This window comes from Triticum urartu, chromosome 7, assembly GCF_003073215.2.
Source record: "Triticum urartu cultivar G1812 chromosome 7, Tu2.1, whole genome shotgun sequence".
Lineage (NCBI taxonomy): Eukaryota > Viridiplantae > Streptophyta > Magnoliopsida > Poales > Poaceae > Triticum > Triticum urartu.
In genome coordinates this window covers 187,026,642-187,048,427 of record NC_053028.1, presented here as the reverse complement: position 1 = coordinate 187,048,427, position 21,786 = coordinate 187,026,642, and the positions used below count along the sequence as shown (strand labels likewise).

Below are 21,786 nucleotides of genomic sequence, written 5' to 3'. Positions count from 1 at the left end.
TGGTGGGAAAAAAATAGCAATGGCCAGAGTGGAATGGAACAGAGGGACGGCGGCGGCACTTAGTGGCCGGCCATGGGAGGCGGCACTGGCGGGAAGTGCGGGCGCGCGACGCTTCTCTCCTGGAGGCAGCGCTAGAGAGGAACGAGGGAGGGGCGGATCGAGGATGCAGGGGAGGGGGGACGAGAGAGGAGATGGGACCAGGCTAGGGTTAGGAAGAGTTAGATGGGCCGCTGGGCCGATCGCAGAGCTTCTTCTTTTATTCTGCATGATTTCGAAAATAGGTTTTAAAAATTATGTCATTTTTTTTCTTGAGTACGCACGATAAAATCCATGCCATGGTTATTGGGTAAGGGCCGTGTGATATTTTCTTCTTCCGTTGCAACGCGCGGGCTCTTTTGCTAGTATATTAATAAAGCGGCTAATGCTTCTGGTCGTACGTCGTTAATAATTTGGCATAAAAGCCCTTCCATTTTCGAGAATTCAACCTGCGGTCCTTATTTAAGTGGATATGAGAAAACGTTTCGTTTTTACAAAAAGAACCCTATGTTTGTGAGAAATCAACCCGCGGTCTTTCTTCTATCTTATCCAGACGTTCCTTTCCAGCGCGGCGGGGCGGCGCCCTTCACCGCGGCGACAGCTCCAGGTGGGCTCGCGGGAGACGGCGCTGGGCTTGGGAGATGCGGCTGCGAGGGCTCCGCATCAGGCAGCGACAGCGAGGCGGGGATGCGGCGCTGCGCTTCCGGGATGCAGCGGCGAGGCGTCGAGGCAGCGCTGCGCTTCCGGGATGCAGCGGCGAGGCGTCGAGGCAGCGCTGCGCTCGGGCGCCACATCAGGCGGCAGCAGCGAGGCGGGAGGCGCACACGGAGATGAAGGAGGGGAAAATGGAGAGTCGGCCGGGGCGAGGAGTTCGCCGACGTCGAAGCCACGGACCCCGGCGCTGCAAGCTTGCAGGGGGCGGTGGCCATGGCCGGGAGGCGGCGCTGAGTTCGGGCGCCGCATGCCTCCTCTGTCGCTCCTTGTTTCTTTATTCCCCAACTCCTCTCTTGCACGTCGTCATCTTGCCGCCCACGCAGCAAAGAGATCGAGGAAGAGGCGAGAGTCGGGTCAATCGATATGTCGCACGAGGGTGCGGCACTCCCTGTTCCATCTAGATCAACAAACGCAGAGGGAGGTGGAAGAAGAGCCACGACCTGCGAGCAGGAGGCTGCCTCCTAGCACGCATCTGACTGCGGCTATTTTATCCATGAGCGGGAGGTTAAGGTATTCACCTCTAAAATCACACTTCTGTTTTCCCCGTTTCCATCTGATGTATGGATGACCAATGTACCACTCTCACTTGGATTTGCCCATGAAAGCGATATAAATACTGCACCAAACTGTGTGATTTGTTGAACCAAGTGTTGAGTCTGATATCGCATCTTTATGCTTTCAGAGAAGCACATCTCTGAAATTCACAGTTTTGAACCCAAAGAGACGCATCTAGACAATGGTTGCATCAGTGGTTCCAGTGTCATATACGCCAACATGGTAAGCATGTCTTCGTGTCTGATTCTAAGTTAGTTGTACTCCATAAGCTATCCTACAAACTTTGTCCATTTCTTTGTCAGAAACATGGCCAAATATTGGTCGACTGAGCTGGTTGGCCTGGAGTTTCAGTTGTCTGATGTTTGTAATTTGTACCCTCTAATTACTTGTACTGGCTACTGACTGAGCTTCTTTAGGTGGCCAATCTTATTGAGAAGAATGACACAACAGCAGGCAGTGGATCAGAGCCCAAACTCTCACTTGTTAGGATAAAGGTAAAGAAATCAGGTCACTTCTGATAGTTGTGTCCAATTTTCATTCCAGAATTGTCAAATGAAAGACTTCATCTTATTCTACAGGTGGACTACTCTGTGTTCTTAACAATACACCCCCAACGGTTTGGTCAAAAGTATGTTGAGAAGGTACCTCAAGAACTATGTGGGAACTTTCTGATATCATCCCCTTTGTTACTTGTTAGTACTACTTGGATAGTTTATTTGTTTACAACCTTTTCGTTGTAGGTTGCCAATCCACAAGTCATTGTTGTTTTCTGAAGATCAGCAAAATGGCGCCAAAATATGCACGGTTAGCAAAACAAGAACTTCAATTACTTTGTAATGATAAGGAAAAGTAACATATTCAGAGTAAAATTCTTTGAAGTACAAAAGCAGAGCTGGGCACTTTATCTGAAAAATGCATCTTGCTATCCTGCAGACAATGCTGGAGGTTCCGGAGAACTCTACCCAAATGAGCTTAATCAACACACTGTCGAAGCTCTGGTTGCGGAAAGTAACTTGGTACTTCCTCCATTACAAATTAAGTGAATTGAAGTTTTACCTTTGTTCCAAGTCAACTTTTTCTATATTTTATTAAGTCTATAGAAAAATATAATAATAACTATAGTATAAAAATATATTGCCATATTGATATTTTCTTACAGAATATGCAGGTTCTTCCACTGGACAACCTGGACACTGCCATTCATGTTTTCGTCAACAAGGCAGACAATATGGCATTTCACTCTTGCCTGCAGCAGAACACCGAAGAGGCAATAGTAGGCAAAACTACCAATATATTAGACTCCACTCTACGGATTGAGAACTGAAAAGAAATTTCTCCACTTGAATTCGCAGAACAAGTTGACCAGCACCAAGGTAGATACTGCCATCGAAGATGAAGATGCAATGGTGTCATTGTGACAGGTGAAGCAAAAGTATGTCTTATGTTTACTTGATTCCGTAGATTAATATCTCTTTTGGTTGGCAAGAATGACCTGGACACTGCCCTTCATGTTTTCGTCAACAAGGCAGACAATATGGCATTTCACTCTTGCCTGAAGAAGAACACCGAAGAGGCAATAGTAGGCAAAACTACCAATATATTAGACTCCACTCTACCGATTGAGAACTGAAAAGAAATTTCTCCACCTGAATTCGAAGAACAAGTTGACCATCACCAAGGTAGATACTGCTGTCGAAGATGAAGATGCAATGGTGTCATTGTGACAGGTGAAGCAAAAGTATGTCTTATGTTTACTTGATTCCGTAGATTAATATCTCTTTTGGTTGGCAAGAATGGATCAGACCTATTTTTGTTTGAAGTTAAGATTTTTCTTCCTGAGGTAGCGAAAATCTTTTGTCGGACTACCTCCCCCCCCCCCCCCCCCCCCCCCCCCCCCCCCCCCCCCCCACACCCCTGCGTTGCAAACAAATTGATATCGAATAGTGGGATTGAATTACTGTAAATATTCATAACTCTAGAACGGAAAATTGTACACAGTATCGCCTTCAATAATACATAATAATGATTGTTGATGCCACCAACCCCAACTGTATTGTGATAATGATATTGAACTGTTTTAATTTGGTTGTGTACTCAAATCTGAAAGCATTCTATTTTATTTAGGTCCTGTACATATGTACCTGTAGCATAGCTATTTGAGATATGCCACTACAGTATTATTAGTCCTTTCATGTCTCTGAAATGGGGCTTTACATTCTGTGTGTTCTTATTGTACATCAACAATAAGAGCAGAGGAAGGCAACTGATGCATCTGAGTTCTCTTCTTATTTCAAAGAAAGGCATCAACTTGATGCATCTGATTTCTTGGAACTAAAGCATAATACAATGAAAGGCGACAATACGATACAGTCGATACTTGCTTGACCCATGTGAAGTTGAAAGTGTTTCCTTAAATCCCATGTTTGTTGATCTAATAATATTCACACGTAATTTGTTTCTGAACAGAAAGATTGACTAGGTGAGTATTATGTATTGAGGTAGGGAAAATTGTGGTCGTGCAGCCCTATAGGTACACTGTAGGATGCGAAACTTATTGATGTATTTTTGTGCTAATTTTTTGCATCAATGATTGATTTTTCTATCAATTGTAAAGAAATCCTCACCTTGAAGAATGAAGCCAATGGTGAACAAGGATGTTCTTTCTACCAAAGAACCAGGCCATGCCGAGGTAGTGGTGTGGTTCGGATGATGGTGGTGAGGCTAAAATATGGGAGATGACTTGGAGTTATTTTAAGCATGAGTTTTGTACTGGTGTGGTTCCTTAAGTCACCCCTTTCAGGTCAAACCCCTCTATGTTATCGATCACCTTTTTCATTTTGTGTTCAGTGATGTGGAATTTAGTACACTATTTTTTGCCACTAATGACCAATCTATAAAATAAAGCAAACTACAGTGTCAGCTACAAGGTACTATATGCAGTCTGGTTTATCGATCATTCGACTACTTCACAAGGGAAAAGTGCTAACTGCCAACTGACAAGATCAATAGTAGAATAAAGGGATGGAAGGAAAAATAAGTGTCTCCAATTTCCTTGGTGGTGTGTGCAAACTTTGAAGGCTGTATTGTGATGAATAATGGAGCGTGTTCCACTTACCCTTGTTCGACTCATTCCAATCTTGGTGGGCAAGTACTTGCGATGACGGCTATCCGCACAGACAAGCCAAGGCATCCCTCACCATGCTTGTTTCATGGACAATTTGGAATGAGCGAAACGCACGAGTTTTCAGGCATAAGTGTGCCCCTCCGACAGTGCTGTTTTCCTCCATCGCCATCGAGGCTAACCTTTGGATCATCGCCGGTGCTAAAAAACTAGGGTCTTTATTATATTGCACGAGTAATCCGCATGCCATGTACTCGGGTTGTTTGTAACTAACTCTATTCTTTCTTATTTAATTGATAAGGCAAAGCTTTTGCCTCCGTTTAAAAAAAAATGGAGCGTGGGCAGTGAGCTGACAAGATGGACAATTGGCCGGAGTTACCGAGGTGGTAACTGAACCATGCGTCATGGGGCAATTTATTTTACTCCCTAATCATCTCATTTTCTAACTGAACCTGAGATGCAAACTGAACATAAGCCGTAATAGTCGAGCCAGCAGGCCTCATCAACTCAGACGTCTGGCCGCTGCCCATCATGGCCCCACGTGCTCATGGCAGCGCCGCTTGACGTCGCGGACATACTCATGTGGACGGCCCATTTGATCCATCCTCTTTGGACTACATATATGCTGTATAGAGGTGTTATGTTTGGTGTTTTTTTAGGGTCTTTAAATTTATCATGTCAACGGTCAAATTGTTCTTCCCCGCAAAAAAGGTCAAATTGTTCAAATGTGGCCGCAAGTTCTGGGTAGCTAGCGAACACTTCTCGGTTTTTGTGCCTGATATTCATATAGGTGCTAAGTTGTCTGACGGTCAATGAATTACCTCTTGTGTTTCCTGGGTTTAAAATCTAGAAATCGACGGCAAGTTATTTTTTTATGACATTTACTCGCCAATAAATCGTAAGAGTAATAGAGTACTGAAACCTACCAGTTAACAGTGTTTTTCTTGTTTTCTACTAAAACTTGAGATATTATCACAATTAATTTGCCTAAGAGGGCCAAGATAGGCATTTCCACTAATTGTCCGTATTTGGATCTTAGGTTAGCCAACTCTGAAGAAATTACTCTGAACACAAAATAAATCTGCAACATTATACATCGAAGGGTACAGTAGGTTCCCACTATTTGTGCAGCAATCATGTGATAATTTTTTCAGTTTATCTTTGATACAATTCTGTATACAACCTCTGTATTTGTTGCCTTATAAGTGACTGAATTCTATGTGGATTTCTTGATCCGCTTTCAACAATGGCAGTTGGTAGCAACATCTAGCAGAAACAACCAATTATTAATCACAAACTAAGGTAATGACGGGGAAATGCAACAAGGAGCATGTAATGTACTCATCAGCAATGGAAGCTGCGCCTGCACACATACTTGCTTGCCCATTTACTGCTATCTACTGCTCAAGAGGACGACAATGTTCACACCGAATTTGTTCGAAGAAATGACCCAGTGGGTGGGAGTGGCTTAAATAGTTGTTGTGGCTTGGTAATTTACTTTGTGTTTTCTCCCCTCTTGCCTGTGATGACATTGTACTGGAGCATCACTGAAAGGCTTGCTGACCTGGTGGAAGAAACATATGTGTGCTCTCACCTTATTTATTTTGTCACTGTAAAATTCATGCTTGAACATAAAATTGTCCTCTATTTGGTTCATATTTCAGTAGTTAGATATTTTTTTGTGGGGGAGTAGTTTTTTTGCGGGATTGTGGGGGAGTAGTTATATATATATATATATTTGCGAAAAGAGTAGTTAGATATATTTAAGCAGGAAATGCACGTTCCTGCTACTGTACTATGCTTTAACACATAAGAAAATATGTCCCTCATCCATCACGCACCTACGGAATGGGTCAAAAAATTAAAATATGTATTACGTAGAGGGAGGTGGCGTCTGATGAATTGAGCATTGTACCGTGTGCTGGCGCTGATACTAAATTGATCTGATGACTATTGTTATCTACGCAACTATATGTTGTTAAGAGAAAACTGATTTTCAATAGTGTAATTCTATAAATCAACCCATAGCAAAGCGCGGGCATATTTGCTAGAGTTACATTATTTTTAACATTTGTCAAAATTGGATATAAGGAATATTGCAGAATGACACGCGGAGCAGATTCTATTAATTTTATCGCCCGTTGCAACGCACGGGCATTTGTACTAGTAATAATAAAGTAAATCGGGTTTCTTTCGTCCGTCATGGCATTTTTCAGAAAAGTTCCTCTATTTCAAAGAATTCAACCCACAGTCCTGTTTTAAGTTAAAACGAATTGTTATTTTCGTATTTTACACAAAAGTCCCTATCTTTTCTTGAAATCAACCCGCCGTCCAGATTTAAATCACACCCGAACCGTTGTTTTACATTTTTCAAAAAACCCCTGATGTTTTAGGTAATTCATCCACGGATCATATTTAAGTCAAACAAATACTTTTTAAAATCATCCATATCTTTTAAACCGTAACTCCGATTTGAACATGTTATATATGAAATTTGATAAGAAAAATATGTAGAATATGAATATGAGATTATTTTTACCTGTTAAGTATTTTTAAATATTATTTTGGAATATATTTGAGTCAAACCAAATGATTTTCTAAATTATCTGTATCTTTTAAACCGTAACTTTGATTTTAACATATTTTATATGAAATTTTATTAGAAAAATATGTGGAATCTAAATATGATGTTAATTTTACCTGTTAAATACTTTTAAAATATTGTTATGGAAGCAAAACTTATAATTTATAGCGCAAGATCCGTTTTTTCATACCGGCGGCGATCCAGATTGCAATAAACACCCTACTACAACCATATAGGGAAAGAAAAATATCGATAACTACACATGCATACCTCTGAAAAATGTCACGGGGAAAACAACAGATTTCTCATCGCAAGAGAGAGAGAGAGGGAGAGGGAGGAGAGAGGGAGAGAGAGACATCTTAGGGTTAACCATATTTAACACACGTTTTTTATTGTTTTGTGTGAACACCGAGGCCATCGCTGGCGAGGGTGAGAAGAAGGATAAGCGGTAACACAAATATGATGCCTCGCAAAAATAAAGGAGATGGACCTATTGTGGTCTTGAGTGATGGTTGTTGAGTTAAGAGCGTGTGTTATGTTTTCCCTCCCGTTGCAACGCACGGGCTCTTTCGCTAGTACTACTTAAAAAGAACGTAAGGTTTTCATTTCACCTCTCTTTCGTCCAATCTTTCATATATATGTCCCACTCTTTCCTTATCATGTTTGATTTTTCCTCTCATATTTGATTTTTCTCCCAGCCATTCAATTGTCTCATGTTTATTAACTTACCAAAATAAACACATATTTTGTTGACAAGTCATTAAATTCTTACAAATAAGTGCTTAACAATAAAATGGCAGAGGAATCATGGCGATTGCATACAAAGATTTGATAAGATTTTAACGTATCAATATAATAATAGACGTGGATTCTCAAAAATAATAATACAATAATAGACGTGCAGTCAGGGGTTAATCTACTAGAATGTTTATACCCCCGTTGCAACGCACGGACAATTGTCTTGTATAGTAACAAGAGCATCTACACTCAGACCCCTCGTATCTTCTGCCCGATAATTGACTGGTCATGAAAATGTCATCCAGCGAACCCCCTCAAACCGGCTTTACACGTCCGGATTGTCCGGCAATCCCCAAAATCAACACATATTTAGGATGGATATGGGGAGCCTCAGATGCGTCCTTCACATCGGATCCGACAGACCAGGCCCACCCAAATCCCTCCAAAACATCCCCATCCTAAACAGACATGCCCTCTTCATGTCCTCTCTCCTGCCTCACCCGCACCGCCCCCCTTAGCTGTGCCGTTGTCCTGACCCCGCAGCGTCACCACCACCGACACAAAGCTCTTCCGCGCCATCCTCGTCGCCATAGTATGTCCTAATCCTTTCATGAAGTTAGTGCTCGAGTTCGACATCCAATCATTTTTCTCCCAAACCGCCAGCACAAATCCTAGGCTTCGCGAGAGAAGACGCACCCGAGTAACATATGTTGGATTATCTCTAGTTACTAATCGTAGAGGAGGCACACAACAGGGCTATGCAGAATCTCTCCAATCTATTTGCGGTACAACACTGATTCCGGGTCACCAGTCAACCAAAGAACTTGCAAGACATAGGAATCCTGGATTGCTAGATCGGTGTGGCACTAATGTTAAGCACAACTCCACCGAACAACACCGAGTATGCAGACCTGACCGAGAAGCAACCACTGGGCTCTCAAGCCCAAAAAGTTTGTCCTCAACCCTTTCCATAAGCGAGATGTTGATCACTTGATCCCCTAGGTGAAGAAACTTGTCTAGGGCCGCTAGACCCATGTTTGGATTCACATCTTCCCACCAGCCACCCGCTAGATTGTCCATCATTCCCGTCTTAGTCGCACGCTTGCCCACGACAAAGAACGGGTTGGGAGCAAACTCACTAATTCCGCCTTCCTAAAGCCACTTGTCTGTCTAGTAAAGAGTGGTGGCTCCACCGCCAAGCTTATTCTTAGTGGCAGCGCGGAAGAGAGCGAGGCAGAGCTTTGGCACCTGAATGTTGAATTCCTTCCATGGCTTCTTGGGGATGATGCATTGAAGCTAGGACCATCGGCCCGAAGAGGATCCTGAGATTTGGTATGCCAATCCCACCTCGCTCCTTGGGGCAGCAGACCTTCTCCCAGGCCACCACGCAATGATCACCTCACACGTTCTTCAGGGCACACTATAAGAACCCACGAAAATCTTCTCCACCCCTATGATGGTATTAACCAGTAGGTCCAATGCTAGCATAGCACGAAGTGGTAAGGCAAACAAAGTGGTCTTCACCAGAATCAAATGACCACCACAGCAGGGCATATATGCTCGCCATCTGGGTAGCTTGTCAACAACTTTATCCACAAGAGGTTGAAGCTGAGCAATAGTTGGCTTTTGCAATGCAAGGGGAAGGCCCAAATACTTGCATGGGAATGGGAGTAATGGGAAAGTTAGAGGTTGACGAGCAGCCTCCCCTTTGTCCTGGTGAACGACATATGAAATGAGCCACACATTTTTCTACATTGTTCTGCAGGCCGAAAGACTCTCTAAAGTCTTGCACGATTGAGACGTAGGTGAGCAAACTCCCTCCTTCAGGTTTAATGAAGGTGACCATGTCGACGGCATTAATGGATGACCGATAGTGCAACCCTAAGCGCATAAGCATCTGAAAAAGTCCAGCGTCCGCCGCCTTTCGCAACATGAAGTGCAGTCTATCCATCACTATAACAAACAACAGGGACAAATGGGTCCTTGATGACCAACAAGTATAGGGGATCGCAACAGTCTTCGAGGGTATTATTTCACCCAAATTTATTGATTTGACACAAGGGAGCCAAAAAATATTTATAAGCCTTAGCAGTTGAGTTGTCAATTCAACCACATATGAGAAGTCACTTCCTTGCAGCAATGTATTAGTAGCACAATAATATGATAGTTTGGATAGCAGTGGTAACAATAATAGTAACCATAGCAGTTTTGTAGCAATGAAACAACAACAACAATAGTAACTTGAGCAAAGACAATATTATGAAAAGCGTAGGCATGGAGTAGTGATTAATATTTGGATGAAATTCATAGTGTTAACAGTCACAACCTAGAGCGATACATAATAGCTTCAATTCATCAGACATATGTAGACATGTATTCCGTATATAGTCGTACATGCTTGTAGTAAGAACTTGCATGCCATCTTTTGTCCTATCCTCCTGTGGCAGCAGGGTCCTAATGGAAACTAAGGGTAATTAAGGCGCTTCTTTTAATAGAGAACCAAAACAAAGCATTTACAAATAATGAATATATAAACTCCTCACATTACAGTCATCCCTGGGGAGTTCCAATTATTGTTGCCTTGGGGGTCTACGGTTCAGAACAATTACATGTGCAAATAAGTTGCTGATAGGACCAAGAACTCAAATATATTCATGAAAACATAAGAGTATCCGATCTGAAGTCATGGCACTCGGGCCCTAGTGAAAGCATTAAGTATAGCAAAATCATAGCAACATCAATCTCAGAACATAGTGGATACTAGGGATCAAGCCCTAAAAAATTGACTCGATTACATGACGAATCTCATCCATCCCCATCTACCTCCAATATGCCTACGATGAAATCACTCACTCCCGGTGGTGAGCATCATGAGGTTGTTGATGAAGAAGGGTTGTTGATGACGACAACAATGAATTCCCCTCTCTAGAGGCCCGAACAGACTCCAGATCAGACCTCCCGATGAAGAACATGAGGTGGCGGCGGCTTCGTATCGTAAAACGTGACAAAACTTCCTCTCTAATTTTTTCTTGGGAAGACGGTACTTATGGACTTGAGTTTAGGGAACGTCGAGCCTCAAGGGCCTGCAAGCTTAGATGGCAGGTGGAGTGCGCCCCCTGAGCTTGTGGCTCTCTGGTTGTGATGCCCCGAGACCGTTGTGCCAGGTGTCTTCCAGTTATTCGCCGTTGTTGCCTTGTCTTTCGCTTGCGTGTTGCATCTTGCCATGTCATCATCCGCATTGCATCATCATGTTTTCATAACTTGCATCCGTCCGGGTCTCCACGTTCCTTCCGTTGTCCGTTCTGAGCCCAGACACACTTGCACGCGCCCGCGGCATGTCCGAAATATTATTTTATAAATGACCGGAAAATGTTCTCGGAATGGGATGAAAGTTGGCGTGCGGTGTTTTTATGTTGTAGGTAGGCCGCTTGCCAAGTTTCATCGCATTCGGAGTCCATTTCACGCCCCAGCGGTTAAATATAGCGGCAATATAGTTGGTCTATCGTCGGACGTTTTCGGTCTCCGTAAGCAATTGCCGGACTGCACTCCTTCCCTCTCTTCTCAGCCCAACCCCCTCTACACAGTCCATCTAGCCCACCTAGCTACCCCTCTGCTCCGGGCCGTCCGATGATGATCGAATGGTCCGAAAGCAGATGAACCCCCCTAACCTACTCCAATAACATATATAGAGAGAGCAACCCTAAATTTTAGGGGAGCTGTCCCATCCTCCAGTCGTCGCCGCCGCCACTTCAAATCCTCTCGAGATCATTGCCAGATCCACCTCAATTTCCCCATTCCTCCAACCAGCGAGCTCCTCCCGATCCTCCTCCTTTTTCCTTGCTCATCTCTCTCTGTTGCCTCCACCAGGACACCATGGACGGCCTCTTCTTTTGATCGGTCACCGCTCCTTCTTCTCCTTCAAGCAGTAACAGCCCCCACGCGCCGTGGGTCCCCTCTGCCTCGGTTGAGCTCGCCGGGGAGCAGAGCACCACAGTGCCTGTTTTTCCCGCGCCCCTCTCGATCCAGGAGCCCGAGCTCCGCTACCTGAGGCCGCCGTCTTCGACCAGACTCGTCATCGACCAGGTGCCCCTGCAGCCCCCCCTGCAGACTCATCTCCGGCCGTGCCGGCGACCAGTGGCCGCTCGCCGGAACACACCAGACCAGCAACTGTTCCAGGCCGTCGCCCCAGTCTTCCTCGACCTCCACGGCCTTCTCCCCGTCCCGTTCGTCCTGGAGCTCCTCTACCCCGCCAAGTCCTGCACCGCTATGCCTCCTCGTCAGCCACGTCGCCGGTGACCAAGGCCACCAGGACCTCCTCTACGGGGCAACGCCGCCAGCCACCTCTCCGAGAAGAGCCGCCGGACCAGCAGCCAAGCCATGGCCACCGCGACTCGCTCAAGCCCCCTCTGTCCGTGTAACACCCCGGATGTAATTTACCTTATATGTATCCCAACTCTTGCCGTTTCCGGCACTAAGTTATTTTATTTCCTCGGGTTCGGGTTTTTGTCTCCGTGTGTTGTTGTCGTTGTCATGCATCTCATATCATGTCATCATGTGCATTGCATTTGCATACGTGTTCGTCTCATGCATCCGAGCATTTTCCCTGTTGTCCGTTTTGCATTTCGGCGCTCCTATCTCCTCCGGTGGTCCTTTCTACTTCTTTTCGTGTGTGGGGGTTAAACATTTCCGGATTGGACCAAGACTTTCCAAGCGGCCTTGGTTTACTACCGTTAGACCGCCTGTCAAGTTTTGTGCCATTTGGACTTCGTTTGATACTCCAACGGTTAACCGAGGGACCGAGAAGGCCTCGTGTGTGTTGCAGCCCAACACCCCTCCAATTTGGCCCAAAACCCACCTAAACCCTCTCCATCATCTAGAGCGTTCGATCACGATCGTGTGGCCGAAAACCGCACCTCATTTGGAGCTTCCTAGCTCCTCCTACCTCTATAAATAGCCCCTCCTCCGAAATCCAGGGTCTCCTCTCCCCCTAACCCTATTTTTTTCCCTCGCGCCGCGCCGGACATATCCGGAGCCGGCCAGACGAACCGCGCCGCCGCCCCGCGCCAATAGGAGGGCGCCACGTGGCCCCAGCCACCGTGCCCCGCCGCCGGCCCGCTCGGGCCACACCGGGCCCTCTCCACCGCGCGCCCGGGCCGCCGCCTCCTCTCACCCCGCGCCGCCTAGGGAGCCCGATCCGCCGCCGCACTTCGACGCTGGCCACCGCAGCGCCATTGCCGGCCGGAGCAAGCTCCGCCGCAGCAAGCTCCTCTCTCCGCCGAGCTCCCTCGCCGCCTGACCTTGTCGTCCGCCGCCCTCCGCCTCTTCCTCAAGTCCAGCGAGTCCCCGGGCCGGACCTCTCCCCCGGCGACCTCGCGTTTTCCTTCTCCGGTGAGTTCCCCGGGGAACCTCGGCGTCCGTGCCTCGCCCGATCTAGATCCGGATCGGAGCTACAGTAAACCCTAGGGTTGACCTCGTTTTTGTCCCAGTTTTGCATATTTTTTAGCATACTTCATCATGTCGTAACTCCGTATCCATAACTCCGTTTTGGGCGTGTAGCATATCAAAATGTTCTTCTCAGAGAGTACATCATTTCATCTCATTGCATCATTTTCATTTGAGATAATCTTGATGCCCAAAATGCTATTGGAAGAGAGCTATTTGAGTTAATTGTCAGATCTGCTGTACCAAATAGCTATTTGTCATTTTTGCCATGATTAATGTGTGCATGATATGCTCCTGAGTTCTACATGTGTTTTGTTATATGCCATGCCATATTTACAGAGGTGCTTACCATATATTTTTGTGATATGTGTGGTGACTAGCACAAGCTTACAAAGTAGTGCATTCGTTAATGCTGATTTCAGGGACTTAGAAATTTCATTAAGTCCTTGATCTATTTTTATCAATATGCCATATGTTCATGTTGTTTCCTAGTGATCCGTGCCTCTTTTGAGGATGATCAGTAAGGATGATTTGTTAATATTGTGGTGCTCTATCCATCCATGTCTTTGTTTGCAATTATGGAGCACCCTAGCTTGAGTCAATCGAGCTCTACTTTTGCTATTTCGTGAATCCTGGCAGATTGTCTACTTGTTAGCGATTTTGCCGAGGATGTTGTTGTTGATCCATGCATGCTATGTTGTTGTTCTTGCCATGTCTAGCTTCTATGATATGTATTCTTGATGGGTGTATGCTTAGATTGTCATGCCATGCTCTGTAGTGAGTGCATCGAGCTCGTGAACATGCCTACTCGTTAACATATTTGCATGCTCCAGTTTTTTACTAAGTCTGAGATCTGATTATGTTTTTGCCATGTTCACATGCTTGCAATTGTATTTTCTAATCCCTTTTGACTCAAGGTCAATAAGGGACTTTTGTTAAGTGCTTTGAGTAGCTTCATGTCATGCCTTGCTTTGCCATGTTAAATTCCTGTAGCATATAGTTTTCAGGCTCCAAAGTGTGCCTCCTGATCTGAAATTCCAGACTTGTGTTAATTTCACTAAGTCTGAAACCTGTTATCGTTTGCACTTTTGCCATGCTTGTTTGAACCTGTTAATGGATGAATTAGCCGTAGCTCAGTGTTCATCTTTTGTCAAGCATCATGAGTGGATCCCTTCCATGTATTTTGTTGCCATGTTTGAGTGCTGTAGCATAATTATCTTGATGCATTTAGATGGCTACTTGCTATTTATCGCAGACCGGTGCCATATTTGTTGCTTGCCATTTCCAAACCGTGCATCCGATTCCGGTGATCTTTATATCGATTATAACCGAAATCACCTCACCTTTCCAGTGGCACCCTTGGATTTCCAAGTTGAGGCCAGGTTCAATCATTCCTTGTAAAATCTTGCATATGCATCACATATGGCATCCCGCATAGCATACCATGTTTGCATCATGTTGTTCGAGCATTTGCACGTGGTTGATTGTGTTCCTTTTGCTTGTTTGTCTTGTTTAGGTAGAGCCGGGAGACGAGTTTGCTAACGAGGAGCCCATTGAGTTTGCTTACGAGGATCAAGTCAATTCTGACAACTTTGCAGGCAAGATGATCATACCCTCGAAATCACTTCTACCTTTGCTTGCTAGATGCTCGCTCTTTTGCTATGCCTATGCTACGATGCCTACCACTTGCTTATCATGCTTCCCAAATTGCCATGACAAACCTCTAACCCACCATGTCCTAGCAAATCGTTGATTGGCTATGTTACCGCTTCGCTCAGCCCCTCTTATAGCGTTGCGAGTTGCAGGTGAAGATTGTAGATCGTTCCTTGTTCGAACATTGTTTATTTGTTGGGATATCACCATATTATCTTGTTATGTTAATGCATCTATATACTTGGTAAAGGGTGGAAGGCTCGGCCTTTTGCCTAGTGTTTTGTTCCAATCTTGCCGCCCTAGTTTCCGTCATATCGGTGTTATGTTCCCGGATTTTGCGTTCCTTACGCGGTTGAGTGATAATGGGAACCCCTTGACATTTCGCCTTGAATAAAACTCCTTCAGCAATGCCCAACCTTGGTTTTACCATTTTCCACCTAGCCTCTTTTTCCCTTGGGTTTCCGGAGCCCGAGGGTCATCTTATTTAAACCCCCCCTGGGCCAGTGCTCCTCTGAGTGTTGGTCCGACCGAGCAGACTGCGAGGCCACCTTGGGGCAACTTGAGGTTTGGTTTTACTCGTAGGATGTCTCATTTGAGTGTGCCCTGAGAACGAGATATGTGCAGCTCCTATCAGGATTTGTCGGCACATTCGGGCGGTGTTGCTGGATCTGTTTTACCTAGTCGAAGTTGTCTTGTAGAACCGGGATGCCGAGTCTGATCGGAATGTCTCGGGAGAAGGTTTATCCTTCGTTGACCGTGAGAGCTTGTGATGGGCTAAGTTGGGACACCCCTGCAGGGTTTTGAACTTTTGAAAGCCGTGCCTGCGGTTATGTGGCAGATGGGAATTTGTTAATATCCGGTTGTAGAGAACTTGACACTTAACTTAATTAAAATGCATCAACTACGTGTGTAGCCGTGATGATCTCTTTTCGGCGGAGTCCGGAAAGTGAACACGGTTCTTGTGTTATGCTTGAACGTAAGTAGTTTCAGGACCACTTCTTGATCACTTCTAGCTTACGACCGTTGCGTTGCTCCTCTTCTCGCTCTTTTTTTGCGTAAATTTAGCCACCATATTTGCTTAGTGCTTGCTGCAGCTCCACTTCACTACCCTATCCTACCCATAAGCTTAAATAGTCTTGATCTCGCGGGTGTGAGATTGCTGAGTCCTCATGGCTCACAGATACTTCCAAACAGTTGTAGGTGCCGATGGTACCAGTACAGGTGGCGCAACCCAGCTCAAGTGGGAGCTCGATGAAGATCTTGTTCGTTGTGTTGTTTCATTTCCTGTTGATCAGTAGTGGAGCCCAGTTGGGTCGATCGGGGATCTAGCATTTGGGGTTGTCTTCTTTTATTTTAGTTTCGTAGTCGGACCATGATTGTAGTCTGGATGATGTATGTTTAACTTGTATTTGTGTGAAGTGGCGATTGTAAGCCAACTCTTTATCCCTTATTTATTCAGTACATAGGATGTGTAAAGATTACCCCTCTTGTGACAAGCCTACTATGCGGCTATGCCTCTAAGTCGTGCCCCGACACGTGGGAGATATAGCCGCATTGTGGGTGTTACACTGGTGCCCCCCTTCGATAGATCTTTGTGCTAGTATTTTTTTAATATCCAAAACAATCATCCATAAAATCCCGTCTGGTTCTAACTTTTTATTTCTGCACGAAAACAACACCAAGATAATTCTGTTGAAGACAACGTCAGTCCAGGTTAACTTCAATCAAATCATGCAAGTTAGAGTCAAAATAAAAGCAAAATTGTTTAAAAAGTAGATAGGTTGGAGACATATTAGTCCTCCTGCCGCAAGCCTCTATTATTGAAGATGATCTCCCCTGGTGTCCCATTCATCAATACACGTGTGAAGGTCGAAGCCAACAAGCTACACGTCCATGCGATCATCATATATCCAAAGCCTAGCCTCTTGAGAACTTGGAGCAAGAAGGCCCAATCCACGTGACGAATGCCTTGGTTATGTCTACAGATTAAAACTCCTACAGATTAACCTATCTTTTAATCTGTAGTTTTATTTTTAAAACTTTTTTTATATTTGAACTCCTAGGATTAAGACCTTTATAACAAGATCATTCTTGGATACATTTGAAACATGTTTAAATTTCAACGTTCAATTCAATTATTTCGTTCAATCTATTAATTCGGCGTGGGAAATCTGTTTTTTATTTTAGTAAAACTAGCACATATGCCCGTGCGTTGCAACGGGGAAAACAAATCCTCGCATGGTCCAAGCAACCCACCCGGGTTATCGCACTCGTTGCCACTCGTGGTTACATTGTCCACCTTTCACGACGAGCATGAATCACATGCGATGAGTTTGACCATCACATTCTAGCACGCTGGTTCCGCAAACTCCTCCTGTTTGTCACAACAAAATAAATTATCCTCACACTCTTCTAAAAGAACAGAACACATCTAAACCGGTAAATATCTACCTGAAGAATTGTTACAACGAAATTATGCCATGCCCTTATGGTAGAAATTTTTTGGTTAAATTGAGACATAAACAAAAAATTATTCTGTAAGCTAGTTAAATGGGGGAAAGTATCCCACACCCTCCTAAAATACAACAACTATCTAAAAGAATAAATGCCTACCTAAAAAATGTTACAATGAACAAGACATATTATGTCATGCCTACTTTTATCCATGAAATTAGAAATATGAATATGAGTCAGGGGAATCATAGTGGGTACAATATGAATTTTATCACGTTTGCAGTGAAAGCTTAAAAATTGACAGCAATGTCCACCTATGAGTATTTAAACTTTAGCTATTTGATCCTAATGTAATACATCGCTGTAACTTGAGTAATCACACAAACACCAACCATGTGTTGTGAGCTGATAAATGAAAGCAGGAGGAAGCTGCTCACATAGATGTCCAAAAGTGAAACACAAACCACCAGTCTTTTTCGCCAATATAGCCATCTTCTGATGCCAGGAGTGCTTGTAGCCATAACAAAACAAAACTGATGATTCACTCAGTAGCAAAAGAAGAAATATTTGGTCGCTGAGAAACAGAGGGATTTGCTCACCGTGCACACTGTGCGTAGGCTAGCTCCCGCCAATGCCATGTCCTTCATTAATTACATCGGACAAATTGGTAACCAAGATCGATTTATCAGATTCCGTTCCATTAGGCCACGGAAATATAGTCTCCGCAAGCCTTTCATTTGCAAAAAACAAGGAAAGTACAGATGCTTATTTCACTCCTTTGTTGACATCTACCGGACTCCTTTTATCCAAATGCAGAATCCTGCATGTATGACAGGATGTTGCCGTCCGTTTTCCTGCTACCGCGGCTAGAGCCTGCTGCCTACGAAGTGGTGCCATCCAGAAATCAAGATCGTACCAAAAAAAATACACCTCGGATAAAAAATTGTGAGAGCTCTGCTTTGTTCTGCATCTGCATACCTGGTGTGTGCTCATATAGCCACGCAGCCTCCATCGCGCCACCAACTGCTGTCGGCTTCTTTGCCATAAGGCAAATACGTCGTTGTATTATTTTTATTCTTTCGTCGAGCGAACAACGCGGCCGCCAAGAACCCGCTGGCGCCGGGCTCTGCCGCCATGTCGAAGTAGTCCGCGACGCGGGCCTCGGGGTTCCCGGACAGCTCCTGCAGCGGTGCTCGAGCCTGACCAGCACGGCCACGACGAGCGTCCCCCGTCGATGGAGAGCACGTGCACACGCCCGGCTGAGCACGCCCCTGTCGGCTCCAGCGCCTGCGGACGAAGTTGGACTCGAGGATGGAGAAGATCTCCTTGCTGAGCCGGTCCAAGCCACCCCCACCGACTGCCTCCCTCACCTTGTGCCCCCTTCTCCTTCTCCTTTCCTCCTCTCTTTCCTCTCTCCCTCACGCCCTGTCTCTTTCTTCTCTGGATCAGCAGGGCGCCGTCGCCACCGGAGCAAGACGCTGCTCCCGCCGCCAGATCCATCGACGTCGCGCCCGGATGGCTGGCGTGGGACCGGATCGAGCATCGCGCGGGGCGCCTCCTGGCGGCTGGGATCGGAGGCGAGGGAGAGAGGAGCGCCTGTTCGAGTGTGTGTTTTCGTGTTTTTTTCTCACTTTAAAAAGGACCACGGATTGAATACCGTAAACTATATGAATTTATTTGCAAAGTTCCTGAACGAAACGTTTTCCACACACAGCACACCACACACACGCGAGCCAGGCATGCATGTACGTAGCGGTAGGCAAACGCACGCAGGCAAGGAGTGCTGGTCATCCGGCGCTATATTTTTAATGAGTAAACCAACATGAAAAGCTGATTAGAAGCCCACTTGACCCTATATATTGTGCAGCTTGATGTGTTGGTCTTTTTGGGATCGGAAGAGTGCTAGACTGACCGTGGATGAGGCCCAAAAGAGCGTAGGGCAGGCCTAATACACATCATATACGGCAGGGAATAAACAGAGGAAGCGTGACGGTGAACCCCACGGAGTCAATCCGTGCTTTATTATTAGGGATAGATTATTATTATTATTATTATTATTATTATTATTATTATATTATATATATATTATATTATTATTATTATTATTATAGTACATATGCCTGTGCGTTGCAACGGGAGAAAAATTGGACATGTCCTCAAATTAAGTGAAAATTGTATGTGCAAACACAGTTGTTCTTCACTACAAGGAAAGCGTTAATTGTTATGTCCATTATTTAAAAGTGTGCTATCTATTACAAAATGGTATTTGGTATATCCTTTTCAATAAGAACGAGTATTAATTGAATATGTAGTATAAGGTTAGATTACCTCGACCCATATTTACTCAGGCTTGTGCAATACTCAGAAAATTTAGTGTACTGTATGACAATCATGAAACCACACCAAACCAGGACCATGGTCCAAAATGTCACTATCATCTATAATCAATTGAACACCGACACTAAAAAGGATAGTGGTTCTAAAATTCTAAAGAAAATTTGGATCCTCTACCAAATCTGTCAAGACTCCCTGAAAATAAACCTCCTCAAAGAAGAAGATGAGAAGGAGAGAAATACACAATTACAAGCCAAAGCTTGATGACACAGCCAACATTAGATGCTTGCTCAAGGTTTCCAACAGATTTTCCCGAGGAAGAGGAGCTCCAAGAACAAACTCAACAAGCTCAAGCAACGACAGCAGGTCCCTATTCCTTGCTGGGAGTTTATCTCTTAATTGGGAGTTTATCTAAATGATTGAATTCTAATCAGGGATCAGGACTGGCTCTACTATCTGCAGGCAAGAATATGATGTTAGCTTGCTAATGTTCAGGGGAAGAGAGTAGCACCTAACGCTAGAACTATGATCGGTTAGCTCCCAAACTTGAGAATCATGTGTGCACTGGCAGCAGCAAGAGGATGTTTCAAAGGTATGTTTACTGGGCATGCCTATTGACCATAATGCAAATAAAGTTCTGCTTCATCGCAGTTTGGACTACACAATAAGTGCAGAATGCAGCTCTTTAGTGTTTTTACATGTCTTTAATGGCACTGATTATCTTTCTGGTCATTAGTTTACCAAGTAAAATTTATTATTGACTTACTTTGGCTGATATATTTGACACAACTATCTGGAACTTTTCTGTTGGTTCTTGAGCCGGCAACATGACCAGCCTCGGCGACTTTGCTGAAGGCACCATTGAACCAGCTTGTTCCAGCAGACACATATCAACAAGTAAAGGAAATAAGGGCGAAGGATCAGCCATACTGATAAAGGACATCATATGTTACTCCAAAGGTGCAAATATGTTACAAAGGTCTACATTTCATCAAGATACATTAAAACTTGATCACCAGATGATATAAAACACACACACATATTGAGTAATTCAACTGTAGCAAAAGCTTGTAAAAGAAGAGACCCGTTGGTTTTCACAGCAGAGCCTGTATCATTTAGCTTGCGCTCTACAGCTAGCAAATCAGCCATTGTTTTGTCAAAAATATGGAACCTTTAGATTCAGATCAGATAAGTAACAACGACAGTCAACCAAATAACACTTGTAACTAAATTACGCAGACTAACCCGAAACTGCTTTTTAGATGAGCTAACCTGAAACTTTTAAGCGGACCTGAAACTAACCTGAAAGGCAAGAGATATGGGGTGGAGCTGGTGGCGTGGAGGTTGGGCCTGATCCTACCTTGGAGGGACAAGACGACCGGACGAGCTCTCCTCACTCCGCCGCAGTCGGCGTCGTGCTTCTGCGACTCCGCTCCACGAGCGCGGCGTGGTGTGGCCGATGTAGGAGAGGAGACGGGATGGAGGTGGGGGGAGCTGATGCTTCTTCGATCCAGCGCTCGATGGGAGAAGACAAAGGTGGGCAGAGCTCCGCCTGCCGCGCCCATCCTCGAATCCGCCGCCCTGTCCCTCCGCGGGAACGCCGTGATCCAGGGCTTCGCTCGACAAAGGCCTCCCGTGCGGCGCTCCGGCCGCCTTCAACCAGGAAAACGGCGGTGGCGCCCAATCCTATTTCGCGAGAGAGAGACGTGGGTCGGGAGAGGGCACAAATCCTCGCCGGCGTCAACCGGCGGCCGGTGCAGCACCGGATCGAGCGTCGCCGGGGTCGGTCGCCTCGTGGCGGCTGAGATCGGGAGGAGAGGGAGAGCTAGCTCGGGTGGTTGCGCCATTATTTGTTGGGCTGCAAACAGGCATGTGGGCTTGATTTACTGGGCCGAAGCGCACGGGCGGGTATTGTTTGGATCGTTTGATGCACACGACGTGGTTCCCCGAATTAGTACCACCCCGCTTATATATTTTATAAATTGGTGAAAGCGTAAAATTTACAGGAAGAAAGCGTATTGTGACGGTGAATCCACGGAGTCAATCCATGCTTTATTATTAGGGATAGATTAATATTTTGAAATGAGCTAAACTTGTATTGAGTGAAATTATTATTTTGAAATGAGCTAAAATAATGTTGAAATTAGTTTTGTAA

The 21,786-nt window shown here is 45.0% G+C and overlaps 2 long non-coding RNA genes across 2 annotated transcripts; both read left to right on the top strand.

Moving 5' to 3' along the window:
* Window positions 1-541: 541 nt before the first annotated feature.
* LOC125520975 lies at window positions 542-2,160 on the top strand. Its single transcript, XR_007288937.1, has 5 exons — window positions 542-1,260; window positions 1,433-1,527; window positions 1,722-1,799; window positions 1,884-1,946; window positions 2,046-2,160. It is a non-coding gene; the product is annotated as an uncharacterized LOC125520975 (long non-coding RNA).
* Window positions 2,161-2,664: 504 nt separating this feature from the next.
* LOC125524699 lies at window positions 2,665-4,184 on the top strand. Its single transcript, XR_007290919.1, has 2 exons — window positions 2,665-3,043; window positions 3,920-4,184. It is a non-coding gene; the product is annotated as an uncharacterized LOC125524699 (long non-coding RNA).
* The last annotated feature ends 17,602 nt before the right edge of the window (window positions 4,185-21,786 follow it).